This window comes from Erpetoichthys calabaricus, chromosome 5 (assembly GCF_900747795.2).
Source record: "Erpetoichthys calabaricus chromosome 5, fErpCal1.3, whole genome shotgun sequence".
Taxonomy (NCBI): Eukaryota; Metazoa; Chordata; class Cladistia; order Polypteriformes; family Polypteridae; genus Erpetoichthys; species Erpetoichthys calabaricus.
The window spans coordinates 116,748,939-116,773,142 of NC_041398.2; the positions used below are offsets into that span (position 1 = coordinate 116,748,939).

General features: G+C 36.9%; 1 protein-coding gene across 1 annotated transcript in view; it reads left to right on the forward strand.

The window, feature by feature from the left end:
* The first annotated feature begins 19,396 nt into the window (after nt 1-19,396).
* arap2 (ArfGAP with RhoGAP domain, ankyrin repeat and PH domain 2) overlaps nt 19,397-24,204 on the forward strand; it is a 468,505-nt gene continuing 463,697 nt past the window's right edge. The window contains exon 1 of the mRNA XM_028801993.2: nt 19,397-19,711. The gene's annotated coding sequence lies outside the window, so the exon portion shown is untranslated. The remainder of the gene's footprint in view (nt 19,712-24,204) is intronic.

The window sequence follows — 24,204 nt, forward strand, 5'->3', positions numbered from 1 at the left end:
CCATTCAGTTTTTCAAATATGCAAGCCAAATACGCTAGCCTTGTTAACCAGTCAGGATCAGTGAGGTGATCAGCGAGCTGGGACCCATGCTCCATCAGAAATAAGCGCACTTCGTCCCGCAGCTCAAACAGGCGGCAGAGCACATACCCTCGCGAAAGCCACCTGACTTCTGTATGGAAAAGCAAGCACTCATGCTCCGATCGCAGTTCGTTACAGAGAGTGGCAAACAGTCTGATATTGAGTGGATGCGCTTTTATATTGTTGACCATTTTTATCGAAGTCTCAAGAATACGTTTAAGTTCTGGGTCAAGTGTTTTGCTCGCAAGAGCTTCTCTGTGTATAATACAATGCGTGAATTTTACATGAGGCGCCACTTGTAAGACTCTTGCTTTAAGACCTTTCTTTTCCCCCAGCATCGCTCCAGCAGCGTCTGTACACACACCGACGCACTCGCTCCAAGACAGTCTGATGGCTTTTTAATTTGCATGTTTTTTTTAAATGTAACTATTAACTACTAGTTTTTATCTTTTGTTAGTTATGGATAAAATGTTATTTCTAAAAAATTAAATTAATTAATTTCTAAAAAGTTTTTAAAAAGTATTTGATTTCTTGGAAATCATCTCGCGACCCCCCCCCCAATGTCTCGCGACCCCCACTTTGGGAACCACTGGTGTAGAGAAGGCCAGAAGGAGTTGCATTGTGTCTTTGTGGACCTGGAGAAAGCATATGACAGGGTGCCTTGAGAGGATTTGTGGTATTGTATGAGGAAGTCGGGAGTGGCAAAGAAGTATGTAAGAGTTGTATAGGATATGTACAAGGGAAGTGTGAGAGTGGTGAGGAGTGACAGATGCATTCAACGTGGAGGTGAGATTACATCAGGGATCATCTCTAAGCCTTTTCTTATTTGCAGTGGTGATGGACAGGTTGACAGATGAGATTAGACAGGAGTCCCCATGGACTATGATGTTTGCTGATGACATTGTGATCTGTAGCGAGAGCAGGGAGCAGGTTGAGGAGACCCTGGAGAGGTGAAGATATAGTCTAGAGAGGAGAGGAATGAAGGTCAGTAGGAACAAGACATAATACATGTGTGTAAATGAGAGCGAGGTCAGTGGAATGGTGTGGATGCAACAGTACAGAGTAATGGGGATTGTGGAAGAGAGGTGAAAAAGAGAGTGCAGGCAGGGTGGAATGGGTGGAGAAGAGTGTCAGGAGTGATTTGTGATAGAGGGTTATCAGCAAGATTGAAAGGGAAGATCTACAGGATGGAAATGAGACCAGTTTTGTTATATAGGTTGGAGATGGTGGGACTGACCAGAAAGCAGCGAGACAGAGCTGGAGGTGACAGAGTTAAAGATGCTAAGATTTGCATTGGGTGTGACAAGGATAGATAGGATTAGAAATGAGTACATTACAGGGTCGGCTCAAGATGGATGGTTGGGAGACGAAGTCAGAGAGGAGATTTTGTGTTGGTTTGGACGTGTGCAGAGGAGAGATGTTGGGTATATTGGGAAAAGGATGTTAAAGATAGAGCTGCCAGGCAAGAGGAAAAGAGGAAGGCCTAAGAGAAGGTTTATGGATGTGGTGAGAGAGGACATGCAGGTGATGAGTGTGACAGAGCAAGATGCAGAAGACAGGAAGATATGGAAAAAGATGATCCGCTGTGCCAACCCCTAACGGGAGCAGCTGAAAGAAGAAGAAGAGAGATATTTGATTCTCTTAGCTATGAGATTTTAAAATATTTAAGTATACAATAAGTCTTAAATATAGAAATAAATTATGAATTAATATATTGATATATCGTTGTTTCTTGTTTATGAGGTCCTGGAATAAGAACAAAAACATTAATCATATGTTTTTCTAATTGCCTCAGAGCACTATACTTCAGAAGTGCTTAAGCTTTTTTATTCATTTCCTCAAGGTTTCAAACCCTTTTGTTAAAAAATGAATAAATAAATAACAACAAAGCACTCTTTACAGATTTTCCTATCCGTATTAATGAACGGAGATCTCCATCTTCTGGCTGATATGGTGTACTACAGCTATTTTCAGTTTATTCAGTTTATAGTATTTGCACTGCGGTGGGTTGGCACCCTGCCCAGGATTGTTTCCTGCCTTGTGCCCTGTGTTGGCTGGGATTGGCTCCAGCAGACCCCCGTGACCCTGTGTTCGGATTCAGCGGGTTGGACAATGGATGGATGGATAGTATTTGCATTTGTTCTTTTTTATTAAGGTATCATTTTATGTTTTCAAAATACGCAATTCAGTAACACAGGCTACATAGTCCTGCCCATAATTCTCCTATGTTTTTTATGTTTAACAATATATATTTGTACAAATAAATATCTACACAAACAGACACTGTTATGTGCAATAAATACCTTTAAAAATATACTGAAAATATATTATTTATATGGTGAAATACTTTTATAACAATGATGCATTTGTATAGTCTTTAATAAGCCAATAAAATACACCAAACATGAACAACATACAGTACATATATTTCCTACTAAAAACTTCTTGTGTCTGTTTAATATACATTTTTTTTCCAATTTCAGATTTTAGTCATACAGTATTCCTGATATTGTAACTGGGTAATGCTATTTTAGGTAGAATTATTATTCATTCAGAAGTTCATTTAGAGTTTGGTCCAGTTTAGGAGTGACTATAATTTATTAAATGGGAACTATAACTTGGTGTCCTTGGTCCAGATACAGGTCAGTTATGAGCTGGTCCTTAAAAGACCTTTAAAGCCAAAAGATCTGCTGAATTTTAAGTTGAGAGGAAGATCAAACAAAGGTTCAAATATTAGGGGGAAGAGAGGCCAAGAAAAGTGGAGATAAGGTGTTGAAAGAAGTGTGTTGGAGCATGCTTTGTAGTGGTAAAATAAATTAGGCACTACATAATAATAATAATAATAATAATAATAATAATAATAATAATAATAATAATAATATTTGATATGCAACACTCACTTTCAGTTGTTCGGTTGTGCTTATTATTTATTTAATAAGAGGCCTTTGTTTTCATTGATTTTGGTCTTCTCTGAGTCATTCTTGTTTTGAGGATGACCTGAGAGTGCCACCTAGAGGCTACACTTTTCGAACTTTTTAGAATGCTTACTCGAATTTTTGCTGGTGTTACTGGCTATTGAATTTACCTTTTGACAAGTGGTTATGTTTAAGGATCACTATTCATGATTCTCTCCCCTTGAGTATGAAGTGCCTCTCATAATGTTTGTCTTAGCATCACTTCTTGATTTATTGTACACTAATGACCACATTTCACCTGAGAATTCTTTTAAAATTGCTGTCACCTTGTTAGGCTTATCTCAGTCTGGGATTTTAAATAATATATTAATTTAAATGCCCTGCGGTGGGCTGGCGCTCTGCCCAGGGGCTTGTTTCCTTCCTTGCGCCCTGTGTTGGCTGGGATTGGCTCCAGCAGACCCCCGTGACCCTGTAGTTCGGATATAGCAGGTTGGAAAATGGATGGATCTATAATTTATATTATATAAAAGGAAGTAATATATTTATTCTTGTTTATCGTGGCACCAGAGAGTTTGGATGTGTTACATGTTGGTTAGGTAGAACTTTATTTCTCCCCAAGGGGAAATTTGGCTTTTTAAAGAAGTTATTTAAATAAATAAATAAATAAATAGATAGATAAGTAGACAATGCATACAGTATATATATACACCGTAGCAGTTGAGGCGTGGAGCCACCTCTAACACCCTCAGGTACCACACGAGACACGAGGTAAAAGTACAGCAACTATTTATTTTGTTGTCACACAGTGCACCAAGCACCCTCCACTCCACACTCATATAAATCACAAATACTCTCAATAAACCAATCCTCCTCGCCCAGACACTTCACCACCCTACCTCCCAGCTCAGCTCAAATGTCTGGGCTCACCCAGAGTCCTTTTATAGCCCCTGACCCGGAAGTGGTTCCTGGCCAAACCCCCAAGTCCTTATCCCTTCCGGGTCAGGGTAAACAGTCATTCTTCAGCCCGGGAGCACGTCGTTTCTTCCTGTCACGTGGTGATGACACACTCCCGGGTTATAGGGCAACGTAAGGGCCCACTAGCCCCCCTACAGTGACTCCTGGCGGCCCCCAAGGTATCCAGCAAGGCTGTGTAACGACACTACAAAGTCCATGAGGCCCTGCTGGAACTCGGGGCATGAATATGCTGTCCGGAGGGCTCCTCCTAGCGGCCTGGGGGTGAGGGCTGGACTGGGAAGCCGGCAATCCTCCACAACACACACAGACACATGCACACGCACACACACACACGAGTGTGGTCTTAACATACAAAATGACTACAAAGGAAGAAAAGTAAAAAGAAAAAGAAAACATCTCATTTAACTGTCACAGTCCCAGTGAGGTATTTTGCAGGCATATTGCTGTTGGCACAAAGAAGCCCCAGTAGTGTTTCTTGACACACGTCTGCTGAATAATTCGCTGGCTAAAATTACTCAGTATTAGTTTGCCAGAGAGAGGATGTATAGCATTGTTCATAAAGGCAATCAATTTTGTTTTGATTCTGTCCTTTGCTATAACCTCCAGGGAGTCCCATAACAGAACTTGCCCTTTTAATTCACTTGTTAATTTGTTGGATCTGTCAAAAAATTATGCCAGCATGTCAATACATGAGCAATCAAAAATGACACCAGGAAGTGTTTTCTTATTATTAGATGCCTTAGTGTGACATCCAGGTGGAATTGTAAATCTCTTAACATCATATCTCACCCACTGCAAACTACCTGCCTTCTGTTTGCTCTACTGCCTTCTTGGAAAACACCTTTTCTATTGAGATCAAAACTAACAGGTTTTCTAATGGCATTTGCAGCAACTGTGAGGTGCCTAATCTTAACAAAACTAGACTAATTCCTTTTTAACCTCACTCTGCTCTGTAGCATTGATGGAGGTTCAGTTTAATGAATATCATTTTGAGTTGATTGGTTGCTGTTGTAGATTGATATTTACTTTTGTCCTCAAGTTATATATTAATATTAATACTTTATTTGTTTCAGCTTCACTTAATCAAAATATATGCCACAATAATTCGTTGTGGCAATAAAATAATTTAAGTAAGGGGGTGTCTTTGTGGAATATTTTCTGGATAGTACATAATTTTTTCCTACATCCCATCTTGTGTGTCATGTTAATGTTAATGTGTGATTGAGTGCACCATTTAATGAACTGGTGTCTAATACCTGGTTTCTTTGTACTTTTGGTCTATGATCGAACTTCCTGCAATCTTCTTTTGCAAAAATCATGTTCTAACAATGGCTCAATACACTTTCAACAATGATGCAGAAAATGATTACACTATGTTAGTCACATCTGAAAAATAAATTTAATTATTCAGTGAAATACTTGCTTTTGCTAGCATGGACAAAAATCTGGTAAGAAAACTGAAATATGAGTCCTACTTGGAGTGGGCTCTATGGCCAAAGATGTATATTATAATATAATTAAAAAACAATTCTTATGGTTACGGTATATATCACTGTATAATTTATGTGCATGTACTTTCCAGAATGAATCCCATTCCAGTGCTTATGAGGACCCAATTCTATGTTAACAGTAGGTAGTTGTACTACAATGTTCCTTTTCATAAGGACCATTCTAATCAACTGAAGTAATTCCAAAATAATAAAATAAGAAGAACTGAAAAAAAAAATAAAATAAACAATTGCACATACCTTTTTAAAACACAGATTCTTTGAATATATACATACTGCACAGACTATACAGTTAAATATGAAACAAGATTGGCATTAAAAACTAAGTTTTCAAAGAACTATTCTTCCCAAGCTCTTTGGTTTCCCACTAAACAAAAACAAGCAAGCGTACTGTAATGACACTTTAATATTGCTTTTCAAAACATCTTTGTGAACATGAAGAAAATTATATAAAGACAAACCAAGGAACATTTACATCTACATCAACTAAATACTGCTTCAGCAGAGGTTATCAAATCAAGCCCTTCAATCCAGTCTACTAAAGAAAGCTTTCACATTTGTCATATTACTGAAAGCAATTTTTGAAAGCATATTTTTCAGTTTTCAAAAATCTTTTTCTAAAGAAATTGATATTTGCAGACATTTTTAAAAAGATATTCTAACAAAGAAATATAATTATTTGTATGAAATAAAACATCATCCATTCCATTGCTTTCTAACCATGAAGATACATAGCATTTCAACATACAGGTATCAAAAAATGAAAAATAATGCTTATTGTTGCCTACTTATGACTTTATGTACACTTAAAGTTTTCTTCTATTTTTTTTTTAACTCTAAGGTGCTCTCTTTTCCTTTGGTGCCCTACGCATGTGCTTATATTGATTAATTGTTAATCCAATTTATCATTATCATAGACATACACCATGATCATTATCATAGACTGTGGAATATATCTGCATGCCTACATTAAATCATATCACAAATTTATTTTCTTTTGGCACTACTCTGTCCTGGCATCATCGTAATGATTGTTATTGGTTTTAGAAATTTATTTTTCATATTTTTTGCATCTTTGCAGTATTTTAGTTGCAAAGTTGTTTAACATTTTTAAAACACATATTTAAGCACTCTGCCGAAACACATTCAGTTTTAATTGACCCTTTTAAAAATCAATAGTTTTAAGTTTTGATGAGAAAAAAATGTAATGATGTATCATGACATGATACAGTTGCAAAATATGCAAAATGCAAATTGTAACATTAACATTGGATGTCCATCTTGGCTGCGGGCCATGGGGTAGCATGTTTGATATTGGCCATGGTGAAGACAGAGACATAGGAACAGTTGGTATCTTATGACAGGCAGATCAGGCATCTTGACATACTTTATAGGCATATGAGGCCAATTCAAGCACAGATGGTTCAAAGGTTTGACCGATGGCAGGTTGAGGCTTCCTTGAGAAGATGTAATGGAATGCAATAGAGAATGTATTACATGCCAACCTGCACCATCAACCTCTCCCAACATACATTCGCCTTGAAAATACAAGGTAAGTTTATTGAAATAAACAAAAACATGCATTCACAGCAATACATATTATGTTCTTAACTTTTATTGTCATAAGCATTCAAACTAATTTCAGTACTTAGAAAAAAAATATCAGGAGTAAATGGGAGAAACAAAAATGCACAATTATAGGTTCAGATTTCTGCACAAGAGCTCATAATTGTGTAATCTTCAGACAATACTGTTCAAAAAACAATCCTGTCCAAGAAGCATGATAAAAATGAAATCTAAAAATAAATTGTTATCAATTGTTCAACAGCACAGTAGTTAATCTGTGTAATAGTAATAATAATACAGATATGTTTATGGTGTTACATGTTTTATACTGTATATATATATATATATATATATATATATATATATATATATATATATATATATATATATATACTGTATATATATACTGTATATATATATATATATGTATTAGCAAATCATGCAAATATGTTGAATTTGGAAGAGGGTGGTCAAAAACAAAATATCTCAATGGGTGAGTTCAACATTTCACATGCGTCAATGAATACCTCTCCAATTACAAAATTACTGTTAATATCCAGATTATTATCATGTTTCATAATAGAGAACATTGTCTGTACACATAGAGTACAAGTTTATTTTTCTAGCTTTGTTAAGCATGAACACTGAGGAATGTAGCAGGTTTTTGGAAAAACTCTACAAATGTGACCAGGTGGTGTATGTTTATTCTTTTTACTTTCCAAAATATTGTACCTCCACTGAAATTCAACATATCTGAAGACATAAATATACTGCCACAATTGACTAACCTACTGTGCAGAGTTTTCAATTACAGTTATGGTGCTATACAGTGAAATCTTGTTACAGAATATAATACATGTCATGTAGTAAAGAGACATTGTTTTTTCTTGTTCTCGCAGCACGGGAGTCTTGAATCCTCTGACAAACACAAAGTAATAAAAGTAACAGAGCATTGTGGGTGGCACCTCACACAGAGAAGACGCTTTAGCCAAATAGAACATCAGTGTTTCTTTCAAGAAATATGAGTAATGTCATTTGGAAATCAGCTGTTCAGCTGTTCAAACCTCGGTATCCTTTGTAATGAATTTTTAATAAAAAATAATAATTTCTTTTGTCTTATAAAAATGCTAACAATCGAATTCAGTCTTAGCAATGTAAAAAAAAAAAACTGCTCCCTATTTTTTCACTCATCTAACAAATGCTTCATACAGAAGGGAATGACGCACTTGGATCTAGACTGATTACAATCCTTGAATGACCTTTTTAAGGTTCATAGCATTAATTCCAAGTAGGCATTTACTAAACATACATGGACTGATGTTTATGTACATTACCTGCTTTAGGGTAAGGAATGATGGACACCTGCTTAAAAACTGTAGATAAAGAATTAATCATCATTCCTGAACATTAGTGGTCTGTCATGGTGACAAGAAATGCATCACAATCTACTTCATATCAGTTTTAAGAGATGGGAAGAAAAATGTTTATAGGAAAAATGAAACCTTACAAATTATTGTTTATGAATGTTCAAGTAATGTTTGCTTGAAAACACTAAACTGTCAGAGGAGATTTCAGCATACATGTTGTGCTTTTACATTCCTTTCTAACCACGAGAAAACATTACCTATAAATTGTTAAATGCAAGAAAAAAAAGCATGCAATCTAGTTTCAAAATAACATGCTTGAATATGCTATGTTGTTCCTTACAACCACAGTCACCCCATTCATTATTATTAAAACAGGTTTTCTGCCAACAGTGCCCCTGTTTCCTTATTAACAATCTTCTCTTATATTAACAGTCTATTCTTATTTTTACTTATTATCCATCAAATCATTTTCTGACCCAGAGGATAGTGATTCAGACTAACTATCAGTCTGTAATTTCTTGGCCATATTTTACGTTTGAGATTCAGATTTACAAATTACATTTTTAAGATATTGTGTTGCATGTTTAAATAAATGTATCCATTCATTCATAAGTGTCTGTGTGTGTGTATGAAATAGTGTTTGAAATACTAAGAAGGCCTTTACATTGTTACAGCTGGCAGTTCTCTTTCACATCCTTTAGTTTCCAATTCATGTAGATGATGAAAGAAACACAAAACATATACAAATTAAAAGTAATGCAATGTCATTGTTTGTATTAAGGTTTATATCATTGGAAAACTATTTTCAGAAATAGCTAAAGCTTTAGCTATCATTACTCTGATTTTGCATACATTTGGGGTATTAGATGTTTTAAAGCAAGTCAACAGAAACAAGACAGGATATACAATTTAACACCTTCACACATATTTAGTATTTACACATTATTAGGAAGTGCATGTGAATGTATTTACTGCAAGCTGTCCTCAGATGTCTAATCAAGTAGAGATTATGTTGAACCTTAAGTTCATATTTGACATTCACTTTAAAAACTTGAAAGCTGCTCAGTTTCCTCTCTGATGCAAAGTGTGATCTGCCTTCTGAAGTCAAAAAACACTTTGTTGGTTTTGCTAATATCAAGAGCGGGAATGTTGTCCATGCACTACTGAGTCAGCATGTAGACCTCTTTTCTGCAATGTGTTTCATTATTGTTGATGAACAGACATATGATGGCAGTGTCATCAGCAAATTTAGCAATGAAGTAAGAGTTGTTTCTAATCACACAGTCAGAGGTAAACAAGATGTACAGAAGGGATCTCAGTCCACATGGAGGATATGATGTTACCAATCCATGTTGGTTATGTAGTCCAAGATTCAGCTGCAGTAGTATAACACAGTCTTCATCACAGAGCAAAACTCCAAGCCATGTGTATTAAATCTATTGGATGAATTTCATGGGATCTCTGTTTTCAAAATGATTGTATATCAGACTAATCTATATCACTTTCCATTAACTGTCTCAGAAAAGTTCCAGTAACGGAGTTATAGTCAAAAAGAAACTGGAAGATTTATTCAGATTTAATTTGTGCAGTACTACGAAAAACTATCAATCAATACATATTAACAATTTATTTTTATTAACCATTAGGTTCAACTGCTGAACAAAACCTGCAAATTACAAAGAAATGATTCTGCAAAGATCTAGAGACGAAGGAAGCGTGACATTATCTAAGCTCCAAACATATTGCTGGATTAAAAATATTTGTACTTTAAATTATGAAAAGGGTGAGAATCAGAAAGTAAGAAAACACTACCTGCTTGCTTAGCCTGGTAAAGGAAAACATTTTCATAGCTTATCTGGTAATGCTGTCCTCTGTGCTCCAGAGTTTCATAAATTTCACCCATTTGCTAGTAATTCACTGTATTATTAATAGCTCTAAATATGGAACCAATGCAGGAACACCTTAATATGGAAACACTCCTCTAAACTGCTCCAGAGTACAATAATCATATTTCATCCTTCTATGCCTATGCAATATTTAACTTTTGGATGACATTAGTCATATGGATCTCTATACAGACAATTTATAAGAAATCTCTGAATAACTGTGCTTCCATATACTGTAATGTGTGTGCATTTTTGCTTTGTGCAACACTGTAGGCGACTTTGTATGAGACTGTTTGAGCTTTGGTATTCACTGTTGCAACTTTTAGAATGCGACTTTCTTGCTCACAACATGTGTTTAGTTTTCTCTGTAAAAAGTTGAGTAGTTTATCGACATAACTGGGGTGTAATGTATTTATGTACCTTCTTAATTTCTTTGACCTTATACTATCAGCTTCCACAGTTTTCAGACAGAAGACACAATAATCTCTCCTTATCTTGGGCCTCACTGACGGTGAACCAAAGCACAAAATAGGCTTAGGGGGGGGGTGGGGTGGGGGGTATTAGGGGTTGATGCCACGCACTTTGCGAATCATTGAGTTAAGCCAAAGTAGCACTTTTTGGGATTAATCTGGAGCAGAATAAACAAAGCATGTCCAACACATGCTAGACATGTTCTTCCCAGGTGCAGAATAGATGACCACATCATCCAATCTGGACAGCACTATATGGATCATGGGGCTGTAGCAGTTTGTCCACCAGACACTGTAAGATCATCGGTACCCCATGCAACCCAAAGGGAAGAATGCAGTACTACAAGAATACATTTTTCTTCCTTGGCCAAGTCCATCAGGGGGATCTGCCAGAAGCCCTTAGTCTTCTACAAAGTGGACAGATTTTGAACCTTTTCCAGCTATTTGAGGATGTCATCAACTTGTGACATGTGTTAAGCATCAAAGTGGGAAACCTGGTTCAGCTGATGTAAGTTGTTACAAAACCTCCAACTTCTGTCACGCTTGGGGACTGTAACTTTCCTCTATAACCCCTAGGTGCAATATCCTATTTAATTCCAAATTCCACCCCTGCTTTCTTTGCCTCTGGGGCACTCTCGGGGGGCACTCTGTGGGGGAGCTTCCTAGCTTGGTAACAATTTTGTACATTATCAACGAGGTTCTTCCTTTAATGGACCAGATGGTGGGCCTCCAAGTCTTGCCTTCATTGAGGAGTGTGTCTTCAAAATATAGGGTTGTTGCTGTTCTGCCGAAACAGAATAATTTGTATTTTGCGACCAGAAGATGAAATGAGAAGTATGAGTATGCGCTGGGGTCAAAAAGAAAGAGACAAACTGATCTTATGCCAAGCCAGATATGTGACACAAAAATCAAAATCGTAATCCTGAAAGTAAATCAGAAAGCTGAGAATGAAAGTACTGAGAGGCACATGTTAAGTCTTTTAGTATTATCCAAAGCATTGATACCCAAGTGGCAAATAAATTAACCTTTTAAAGGGTCACGTTGGTCACATCATTCTTGGGGACTTCTGGGAGGTTGCCTTGGCAACTGCTGATGCAAAAGTCATAAAACTGCGCTGCCCATCAAAATTCAAAATGGTGCCACAATAAGATATTAAAAAATAAATTAGTCAGGTCCAAAGACAGGATTAAATAAATGCCTCAGAAACCAGACTAGTTACCAAAACTAATAATAAGGAAGACCAGTTACAATCGGTGGGCCTGTAAAGAGCAAGGTTCCTATGTCCGTAGGGGTGCCTTGTTCCCAGTTCCTCTAAGGCTTTAAGAATAAATTTGCTCTTGTGGAAATCTGTTGAGTTGACTGACCACATAATTCACCAGTCTCCTCTGTTTTATTTCAAATGGTCCCTGCTAATGGGCAAGTACTTTAGAGTAGGATGTGAAGATAAGGACCATGACCCTGCCCCCTGGGTGGAACTCATGTAGGCAGTAACCATGCTTGTATAGGCAAGCATGCATAGATGCTTTGGGCATGTTCTAAGTGCTCTTTATAAAGGGAATTGCACTTTCACAAAGCACTTGCCTAAGTGTGCTATGTATTTCAAAATATTGGCAGATGGTAAGGTTTCAGCCACCCACCTGTCTTTAAAGGTGTCTAGGAGCATTCATGATTGTCTCCTGTAAAGTAATTCAAATGGGGAAAAGCCTATAGATGCCTGGGGTACATTCCAGTAACCAAACAAGACGAGGCGTAGGAGCTGGACCCAGTCCCTACTGTCTTCACATACTGTACCACCTGGTTCAGCATTTGTCTGAAATACTCAACCAGTCCATTCATCTAAGGATAGTACATGGGTTTTTTAAAGTTGGTAATACATAGTAACTTAGCGAACTCTCTGAAGGTACTCAAGATAAAGAGCGCCAATTGGTCCATAAGGACTTCCTTAAAGATGCCAATACACACAAAGACCCCTACAAGTTCCGAGGCAACTGTCTTACTATTAGCCAAGTGTAGGGGAATCGCCTCTAGGTATGTGTAATTCACCAACACTAATATGTACTTATGCCATCGTGACGATGATTAAAGCTGACCTATAATGTCAATCAGGACATCAGTTAGGGGAAATGGAACAAAGGGTGTTCATTTCTAACATGGAATTTGGGTGAGCTAACAGTTGGGACACAAAGCACAAAACTAGCACACCTCCTTTTTTTATTCCCAGTCAAAAAAATGTGTCCTTAATCCTCTCAAGGGTCTTTTCAATTTCCAAGTGGGCTCCCAGGAGATGGGTGCGAGCCAGCTCACAAACTTTGCATCTAAAGGTATGGCAAATCAGGAGCTGATGTGTTACTTCACCTTTACTCAGTAAAACAAATTGCTATCCAACTTAAAATGAGACCCTAGGCTGATTTGCCTGTTAACTGATGCAATAAGATCTCTAGCAAACTTCAGTGAATCATTGTTCCACTGCTCATACTTAAGGGAAGCAGGCAGCAGCCTATACTGAAGCTACAAGGGTTGAATGTGGTCTGTGGTAGCGAAGCTTGGCAATGTTGGAAGCTATTCTGCCATCTGTCGGGAAGTCTGCCTCATGGCATTGGACAGCCACAATGTTGTAGGGTTATCCTACAATGCACATGGCTCATCCTTGGCCAGGATCTGCCTTATAGATGTGTCAGGCTCTTAAGATTCCATGACGCTATTGCTTTGCGACCCGTCCCGTCCCAAAATCATGTCATAGAGCGAGGTTTGAGGACCGATATTCTCAGGACCTCTGTACAGCCTTGCAAGGAAAGGACACATGAGGCTGTTGGGTGCCTGCACGTTTTGATGTGGATACAGGTAAGACAGACCTTTTTCCACAACAGAATGTTGCAACTGGATAAAACGGCTAGCAACAATGGAGGTGGTGCTGTGGAAGGGGGGTCAAAGATGGCAGTAACTGGTTGACCATTTACTTATGTCAAGCCTGTGAATGAAAGGGTTAGGCACTGCTACAACACAGTAACTCTTTACAGATGTCCATCGACAACTGTGTGGGCAATTGGCCAGGATGTGCCATGGTCCTCTAGGTGTGGTTCCTTGATGCGTGGATCAGATTGAGCCCTTCTTATGGTTCAGGGCTGTCGCCTCTTTGCTGGCTCGGCACTCTGGATCACTGTGTGGTGCCACTTGATCATTTCTACAAGAGCCTCAATACAGGGGTAGGCAAAAGTAGGTTTACAGTTGTTTATATGGAAAAAGATATGCAGATTTTGATTGTTACAATAGATTTATTAACTCAATAGTTTTATTAACTTTATTAACTCAAAAGAAAGTCACAATGACACAGTGCACTTTAGTACAGGTGCTCAGATTGCCATCCTTCATTATTTACACATTCTTGTAGTTTACTTGCTACACTCCAGCGCATTTTAATAATAATAATAATAAGAATGACTGACTGACCAATAATGATAAGAGGAAGAAGAAGACAAATAAAAAATAAATAATACAATAATTCATAAATAAATAATAATACAAGAATAAACTATGTTTTGCGTACCCACAACGGTAAACCTACTGTATTTACCCAGGACTGTCAGCAAACATATGGAGAAGCTCATTTCTTCACCATTTTATGGTACCTTCTGTAGCTGGGATAAACACCTACTCCCAACCATCCTGAACTCAATAGGTTTGTTTATATAATGGATGGGTGGTTGGATGCACAACTGTAGCCATGTATATTACATCACAGGATGAATGTGAATCCTTCACATATGTTTATCGGCTATGAAAAGGCAACTAATCTGTCCATCATTTCAGCTCCCCCATTCAAATCTGCAACTGCAGCTGACAACTGAATGGTCATATCATCATGCTCTCAAAGGAAGCACAAATCTGATATTTTTTATTTCTGAGCCACCACCCTGTGACCCCTTGCATACCAAACCACTAACTTACATAACACACTTTGTAAATGGTCCTGCTAGGAATGTTGCATATTTTGGCAACTACAGCACATGATCTTCATCAGTAATCTTGACAACTGTATGTATACATTTAATGATTTAGTATTTATATTAAAAAAGAAATACTAATAATAAATTAAACACAAGAAAGAACTGTGTGCAGTATGCAATTATTTTAGCAAGCAGCTGAAAAATCTACAGTAAGAATGGAAAACAAAGAAGTTGATGTCTGAGTGTGATGGGTGTTATCATTCTTGTCCTTGGTATGAAGTTCAGCTTTTTTAAGCAATCAGTCAACTTAAGCACTCACATATTGTATACTGCCTGCCGATGTGTAAAAACTAAATACTGTTTTATTTTGTTTCCTGATTTGTTTTTACCAGCCTTATTTAAGAACATCTACAACACCAAATTTATGAAAAACTAAGATAAACAGCAAAATGTTTAGCTATTTCTGTATTTAATTTCCAAATGATAAATACTGTATTTATAAAAGCCATAATACAAAGCTGTGGTTTAATTCTCTGCTTTCAGTTCTATACGTTTTTGGTAGTCTCTTCCTTTCTTTAATTTAATAGATGTAGTACATGGTCATCATCTACATGAATGGCCAGCTTTCAGTATTGTAAAGGCCTAATTAATATTTCAAGCACAATTTCACACACACTTCCACGAACACGAACAGATGGGCTGCATGTAAAAGTTCAGCATTACAGGTTTCAAAAAGTAAATGTTAAAATGAATCGCTTAAAAGATGACCTCTTCAAATGATGATCTCTGCAAAGGTATGGCCAAAAAAACCTATACACTCATGGTATATCTGCCTTACCCTTCCCTAGATTTGCTACAGGTAAGCCAAGATGTTAAGATATAGTACACTAAATCCATAGGAAAGATTTGCTTTTTTCTGAATAGATACATCTTTCTATGTAACAGAATGTGTTTCATGCTTTTGTTCTGACATTAGTTATTATTTTGTTAAATAAACTTTGGCTTTTTGTTTGAGATTGTCACTGGTGTTTTATTTTTACAGTTGTATGGTGCTAAGGAAATAAATGTTTTTTTTTCTTTTATAGAGGATGCTTATGTTAAAAAGTTAGCAGAAAGCAAAGGGTCTGGAAATGAAATGTTTCTCTACTGTGACTCAGCAGCAGTAAAAAATTTTACCAATTAATATAGTGTTAAGATCACCTGTTTAATATTGTGTAGGGTTAGGGTGACCCATCGAGGCAAGATCTCTATAGGTGTTCTGTGGTTTTTGGCGCCAAGTCGTTAGCAACAGATTCTTTAAGTCACATACCGGTAAATAGCGAGGATCTGACTTCTTTTTCTGGCACAACCCACAGATTCCTGATTTGTTTGAAATCTGGGGAAGATGAAGGCAATTCAACACCTTGAACTCTTTACTATGTTACTCAAACCATTCTTGAACAATTTTTGCAGTGTGGCAGGGCCATCAGGGAATATTGTTGCCATGAAGGGGTGTATACTGTCTGAAACAATTTTTAGGTAGGTGGTATGTGTCAAAGTAATATCCACATGAATGCCAGAACCCAAAGGTTTCCTAGCAAAATATTGCCCAAAGCATCAGACTGCATCTGCACTCAGCCATCCATATAATCTAAAATAAAACATGATTCATCAGGCAAGGCCACTTTCTTTCTTTGCTCTATGGTCCAGTTCTGATGTTCATGTTCCTGTTTGGTAGTGGAGAGGTGTCAGCATGGGCACTCTGACCATTCTGTGGCTACGCAGCCCTACAGGACTGTGTGTTTTTTCTCTTGTGGCTAGAATTAAGTTTTTAAGTTTTTGTAATAATAATAATTGATTACATTTATATAGCGGTTTTCTCAGTACTCAAAGCGCTATCCACACAGGGAGGAACCGGAAAGCAAACCCACAATCTTCCACAGTCTCCTTACTGCAAAGCAGCAGCACTACCACTGCGCCACCTGTGAGGATACTCCTGTGGGATTGGACCAGATGAGCTAGCTTCGCTCCCCACGCGCAACCATGAGTTTTGGGTGCCCATAACCCTGTCACTGATTCATTGTTTGTCCTTCCTCTGACTACTTTTGATAGGTACTAGCCACTGCATGTCAGGAACATCCCACATGACCTGCCATTTTGGAGATGCTCTGACAAAGTCATCTAGCTGACAGAATCTGAACCTTTTCAAAGTCGCACAGATCCTCTCACTTGCCCATTTTTCCAATACATCTGCTTCAAGAATTGTCTGTTCACTTCTTGTCTGATATATCCCACCCCCTGACAGGTGCCACTGCAACAAGATAACCAAAGTCATTCACTTCACCTGTGAGTAATTTTAATATTGTGGCTGATTGGTGTATGCTGCCTTAGTGTGACTGCCTTTCTCCTTTTTTATAATTCTTTGTGTGTATTTCACAGATTTGTTGTTTATTACAATACAGTATTTCCCAAGGTACAGGAAAAAGCTAACCCCCCCTCTTGGGGCAAATACACTACAATCTACAGTATCTATCTATCTATCTATCTATCTATCTATCTATCTATCTATCTATCTATCTATCTATCTATCTATCTATCTATCTATCTATCTATCTATCTATCTATCTATCTGTCACATGTTGTAGACAAGAGCAGACTATTAGCATAAATACAACTACAGCATGGAGAATTGTTTATAAGTTGCCTCTGTAGCAGAGATTCAGTGGCCTACAATGGAGGATTCTTCATGCGACTCTAACCACTAATTCATTTCTAGCAGTTATTTCTCTAGGAACACTAGATTACTGTCCATTTTGTCAACTGTTTTTCACCTTTGTAAAAGACTCAAATAGCTGTTCACCTTTTTTGGTACTTTTTTTGATGGGATGGGGTGTCTTTTTCAAGTGTCTGTTTTACTTACAGTCTGAAACAGAGAAGCAAATGTGTGCTTAGTAATTTTCTTATTAGCCAGGCAAAGATGGCAATTCATAAAACAAGAAGGAACAAAGAAAAGAACTCAATGACCACTAATGTGCTCCTTCTGTTCAAGGTACTGGTGTGGTGCAGGCGGAAACTGAAGTTTACTTATTACAACTTTATTAAAACCCTTGTGTAATGTATGGGGGTTTGAGAGGATGGTATTGTATTCTTTGGAGGGAACAACATGCAAACTTCACAAAGACAATGAACTCTACAATAAGACTTGGGGTGTGTGTGAGCAGTTATGATAGCGTAACTGATGATGGCTGACTATGTGGTCAGCAGGACTGGATCTATGACACTTGGACTAATCCTGGAAGGCTGTAGACAACTATAGACTTATTAGGTCTAGATTTTTGCCACATTATACTTTTGGTTTTCTTCTCCTTAGTTACTGTCTTTCTGATATGACATTTGTTTTTTATAGTATAGTGTAACACCCTTCAGTAGAATACAACATTTTTTGTATATTATTGAAGTTATTTTGTGCAAATCTGAACTCTCTTTAATTTTCTTTAATGAGAAGTACAGACAATCCCATCACCGAAATGACTAATTTAATTATGACCTGTCTGTCTCTAACTTGTCTCAGTTGTTCAACCTGTTTTCTCTTCTGCCATTCTGTAGGTGACCAGAGGCCACAACATAAAATATGTTCACGAGATGTGCTACCTGTCTAAGAAAGGTTAAAATCTAAGTAATCAATGTAGACCTCAGCATATTCAGCAATATTTGCAGTGTACCATCTATTTTAAATGTATTTTGTAATACATGTAGTAACAAAATGCATTGCATTTTTTTCATTTCAACAGATGGCACATCACAAACATTAGCACTGCCTTTATGAATCCCATACCAAATAGCATATATAATAGAGAAAGCCCTGGACAGATTCACAAACACACACAGACTATTGTATTTTTATTAAGGTGGATTATTGTCACATGTACAGAGTTTAGGAGTTTTCAAGTTTAATTACTATTATTATTGATATTATTTTTATGTGTTTACTGATCATTTTTGACACTGTTAATCATGGAGCAGTCAATTTAACACTCTCAGTCAACCTACTTAGAAAGGCACTTATTTAAAACCAAACTGAACTGGGATCATCTTTGTGTAATGATTAGCATTGAGACTTTGAATAATGACCAGTTAGCTGTCCAGGTGGGCACCTTCTTTGAGTTCTCCAGTTTTCTTCCAACATTCTATGTGTTTTTGTGATTAATGAAGGCTCTAAACTCTGTTGGTGTGCCTTAAAAAGATCTGGCACATGATGCTGCCCTGTGCCCTTAATTTTAATAAATTGGTGGTATATGGGGCAGGAAGTCGGGGATAAAGAATGGATTACAGAAAACTGATATAGTGGCACAGCCTCACCTAAAAAAAAATAAATTCGTGAAAATTCCATTTGCCCCATCGTTTCTATTGGCAACTCACTGGTACTGGACTTAAAATGATTGTTTATTAATATTATTATTATTAATAATAATATTTCAAATAGGTCTTTATTTCCCATTACAGTTGTGTGGGGGTGCCATTCCGGTTATTATCATCTCGCGACTGTTACAAAAAATAATAAGTGGTAACACATCTAACAAACTTAATTAAAATCGGCCTCTCGTCGACTTCCCTGTGCATACAAGTACTTCTTCAGAACTCTCGATCTGTCTGTTAGCAAATGGGGAGGGCGGAGAAAGTCGCTCTTCGTAGAGAAAGAAGAAACGAGGCACACTCCAGTGTTGCAAACGGGAGGTAAAAATGTGTTTATAAGGAAGGCACTTTGTTGTGGTGTTGGAAAGGGGGCGGATCTCGCTGGCTTTTACAGACTACTTTGGCAAATTCGACAAATCGCAAGACGCCTGAGGCACATGCCGCTCCTCTTTTTATTGCCCTACTTCAAGGTATGAATGTTAACAACACAAGTTACTCACAGAGACCAGTTTACGGTAAACGCGCGCTGAAATGGCGCTTCTTACAGCTGATGAAGCGCCGCTGCTGGACTGCAGGACACCTCGCACAGCGCAGCACCGATTGGTTCCTTGTAAGTAAACCTCCGCAACTTGAGGCTCTCCAGTAAAGTGAAAGTATCCAGCAGTTCGAGGCAAGTTACAGCGAAAGGCTGTTGCTTGATATGAGCTTGTTAAATCGTATTGTGTAAATCAGCCGTAATACCGCAGATTATAGGTTTATTGTTAAAGTTGTCATTTTTTACATGTGTAAACGAGAACAGTGCATACCTCTAGCTTGTGGAAGCAGGAACACGGTGAACTGCCAGAAGGCACACTCGTGTGTGCGTGACTCACGGCCGGCTGCGCATTAATGTGACACAACGCGAATTGACAGGCAAGTGAGACAATCAGAGACGTGACAGGATTGAATCCAATAAATTGATGCATTTTATTTGGACGATTGTAAACGCCATTTCTTATACTGTAATGATTGAATAGATACTATTGATATATTTGACGAGGCCTTTTGTGTATGCCACGGCTTCCTTAGTAAAAGTGCCAAAGTTCAATATTGTGTGAATATTTCCCCAAAAGTCCGATATGTGCAAAAGTACTTAGGATAATCAGAAATTTAACATATGAGAGGAGTCAGTTCTGTTCTCTTGGCCTCAGTGATCCGTCATCCGTCCATATCATTTTGGTTTATTAGCATGGTGTTTACAATAGCTACACCACTGCCCGTTATCGAATGACGATAATCCTTGCATAATATCCAGTCTGGAGCCTACTCCCGTTTAAATGCATGTATATGTTTAATAAAAGTGATTGTATAGCGTAACAGTTTTTCCTTCAAAAACTGAGGCATAGTAACTGGTTTCAGATGGGACATGGCGCAAATCAAATGCATGATATTATGCAAATGAGTGTACACTTCACTCATATTATTAAAAGTATTGTGCACCATATTGAAATAATTCAGATCTATATAAAACTATACCCAGTTGTTATGTAATTGTGAACAGAGCGTGCCTTATCAATTCCTATTATAAAAATGGAACAAATCAGTACAGTATATAGTGCATTGCTAAATTTCAAATCAATATACATTGGGTGTTTGTGTGTTTACCCTCTGGTGGGCTGATGCCCTGTCTGTGGATTGTTACAGCCTTACACCCAATGTTTTTTGGGACAGGCTCCTGCTCTCTTGCAACCCTGCTTCAGAAAGGTGGATTTAGAAAATGGATAAATGGTTACAGTTTAGTGACATTATTCAAACAAGTATGCAATCCTCTGACAGTAATCAAATCAGTATACAGTTTTTTGCCATTATTTTAATTTCACTTACTGTTGAGTAATGTACAACTAAATGTGCATTATTGATTCTCATCAGATGAGCAGTTGAGTAAAGTGGGAACTACTGAGCTGTCTAACAGATTCACCAATATTCTGTACATTACATTATTTGGCTGATGCATTTCTCCAAGGCAAGTTACAACATTTACAATATATGTTATGTATTATATTTACATGATACAATTGGTTACATTGCTTTTGATTTTCCAGTTGGAGCTCTGGCAGGTAAAGTGACTTCCTCATGGTCACACAGTGTCAGTAGTGGGATTTGAACCCACAACCGCAGGGTACGAAGTCCAAAGCCTGAACCACTACATCACACTACAGTACCTGCTTTCTGAATACCATCTGAACTCCTTTACACTTTTCTTTCTAATTATTATTAGAAATTATGTCAATGTCTGGACCTACAGCTTTAATCTTATTTTTCTGAGTTCTTTCTGGATGTATACATTTCAAAAAGGCCTTGTCTTGCAGCTCATATTCTTAGTGCAAGCCAAAATACTTTTATATGTGTATCTAAATGCAAGTTAAATCTATGTATATAATACAGAATTATAGAAAAAACGATACAGTATATAATTGCATAAATCATAGTGATGTACCAATTATTGGTTATATTTGATGCACACTACAAACACTATCTACAGCTAATTGGAATTTTCCTGCTTGAGGTAAAGTTAAGCAAAATACACTTCATCAAACATTTTAAATGACTAGTAATTTGTAGGAGATATACAATATGTAATGATACACAGAAGCTTTTCAGTAAATATCAGCATATTTGGAAGATTGTTTTGTTAGATAATGAGTAAAGAAGTCTAAAATGTAACATATGTTACTGTTTCATTAAGCTCTGATAAAAAAAAAATATCCTATAAAGTTATTTATTTTTTTGTGTAGTGCAAATGTGTGACTCAATTTGAGTGGGCATGCATATACTCTGTGGTGGACTTGCTGCTGGAAAGAATCCAGCCACTGGCAATGGTGAACTAGGTAAAGCGGGGTTAATGGAGGTCAGATGGGTAGATGCACAATTGTACATAATTGCATATACTGTGGTATATTTATATATCTTATTTAAAACAATCTTAGACTAGTTTAATATTTGCTATGTGTCAATTAAATAAAGTTGTAGAAAAATAAATGGCCACATCGTGAACACTCACATTGAGGATTTGTGAAGTCGCTTTTAGCTTTCATTATAGAAAGTTGTGAGTCCATATTGTAAAAATTGTATTTTTTACCGGGTTTGCTGTATATTTATATAATTACATACATATAATTTTATAGTAATTTGTTATTTTCTTTTTACTGTTAATTTGTTTTATCTTCTTACATAATACGCTACCATGGCTGTCCGTTTGTCTGTCCAGGATTTTAAATCACCTGTAGCTCGCAAACCGTTTGAACTATTGACCTAAAATTTGGTACACATATACTACGTGACGTCTACTACCTGCTTTCAAGGTGATGATTGACCTCTAAGGATATTCGTCTTTTTATTTTTATTTTATTTTATTGTAGAATCAACTCATCCCTACCACCTTCGCTGTCACTTCCCCTACCTCTTCATATCTTAAATCATTCTTGAGGCAGATTGAAGACTTAAGTGCCAGGTTAAGTGAAAAGTTAAGGAAAATGTACTAAGTAATTACAACACAAACACTGACTTAATCAGTTTTAATGCGAAAAGATGCCGACGAAAGAAGAGAAGAAGTGGGCCGCTAGGGTGGAGTATAGAAGAGCTGCTCAGGAAGCAGCAAGCACATCAACCTCTGAGCAAACGAATGCTAGATGTACAGAGAAAGTGTATGGAAAACTATGAATGCTCAAGTCAAGTGTATTCAGTGCACGTTATTGTGCAGTCCGTCGTTACTGGTTTGTTATGTTTGAGGTTGAATTTCAATGTATACATAGTTTGAATGATGCTTCTGACTTGGCTCAGTATGTGAATACCTTTTATATAAGTTATTATTGAATAATAAGACTCATACTTAATACTCCTACCTACATTTTATTCTAGGATTGACCATTTCTCTGGATAAATTAAGTTTATCTTAGAATAATCTTTGTGCAGCAATTACATAAGATGTGGCTTACAAGTAACATTGCTGTTCATAGTATGTATCTGCTTTTAAGTTGCTCATTGTCTTGTATAAATTGGAGGTATTTTCCTAGTAGTGAGCTATTATTGTCTTATTAGTGTTAGTGAAAAGAAAAGAAAGATTTTTTTTTACTGTTGTAATAATGCCCTTATACTGCTGTTGTAGGTTCTAAGCAAGTTTTGTGCAAATACTGATTATTTTTACTCATGATACAAGCTTTATAGGAAAAATACTGTAAGCAAAACTATTTCTGATTATCTTTTGGTTTAGCCCTTACGGTAATGGTAAAATATTATCTGTTCCACATCTGAACTTATGAAAATACCATGTTGAACAGAAAGTAATAAAAAAAAGTCAATGTTCATTTTTGATTTTAACTTCCCTTTAAAAATGTTCTTTAAGTTGAGTATTACTGTTGACCACAGAATTACCATTTTAGGAAATGTTTGGTAAGTAATAAATGTAATACAACAAGCTTTAATTATTCATTTTGATATGTTTGAATTGAAACCTCTAGTCATATACAGTATATTGGTTATAGTGCTTTGGTGACCTGATGGGAAGGTTGTATTCTTTTTAATATGACAATTAAATTTAATCTGACAAAGTAAACAATTATTATGTATGACAGATGCATATTAGCAAAGTCAGAATTCTACAAAATCTAAATTTCTCAGGTTTTAAGATGATAAAAAAACATATACAGTCACGGTGATATGTTATGCTCTTGAAAAACCCCACAGATAAGAAAGCCGCAGACAATGAAACATTGATCCTATGGGAAAAATATAGTTAGGTTCTGGCAGGACACCAGCTCATGGAGGCATGGTCTGGCTAAGGACCTGTCCCTCTGCTCTCATCCCTTGAGTTTTGATAGTGGTTCTTCTGTAGGTTCATTTATGGAAACCTTGTTATGACTTTTACTTCTTTGATGGAAAAGTTTGATCAACAGAGGTAGTGAATGACCACAGAAAGGCTGATTTGAGGACCTCCCTAAACCATCCAGTCTGTAGTGTGGTAGAAATCAACATCTTAATTAAAGAAAAAAACTTATCCTCTAATAAGACAAGTCTGATAAAATCTTTTAATCCGTAATCAGGTAGGAGAAAAATATACTCTTCAGC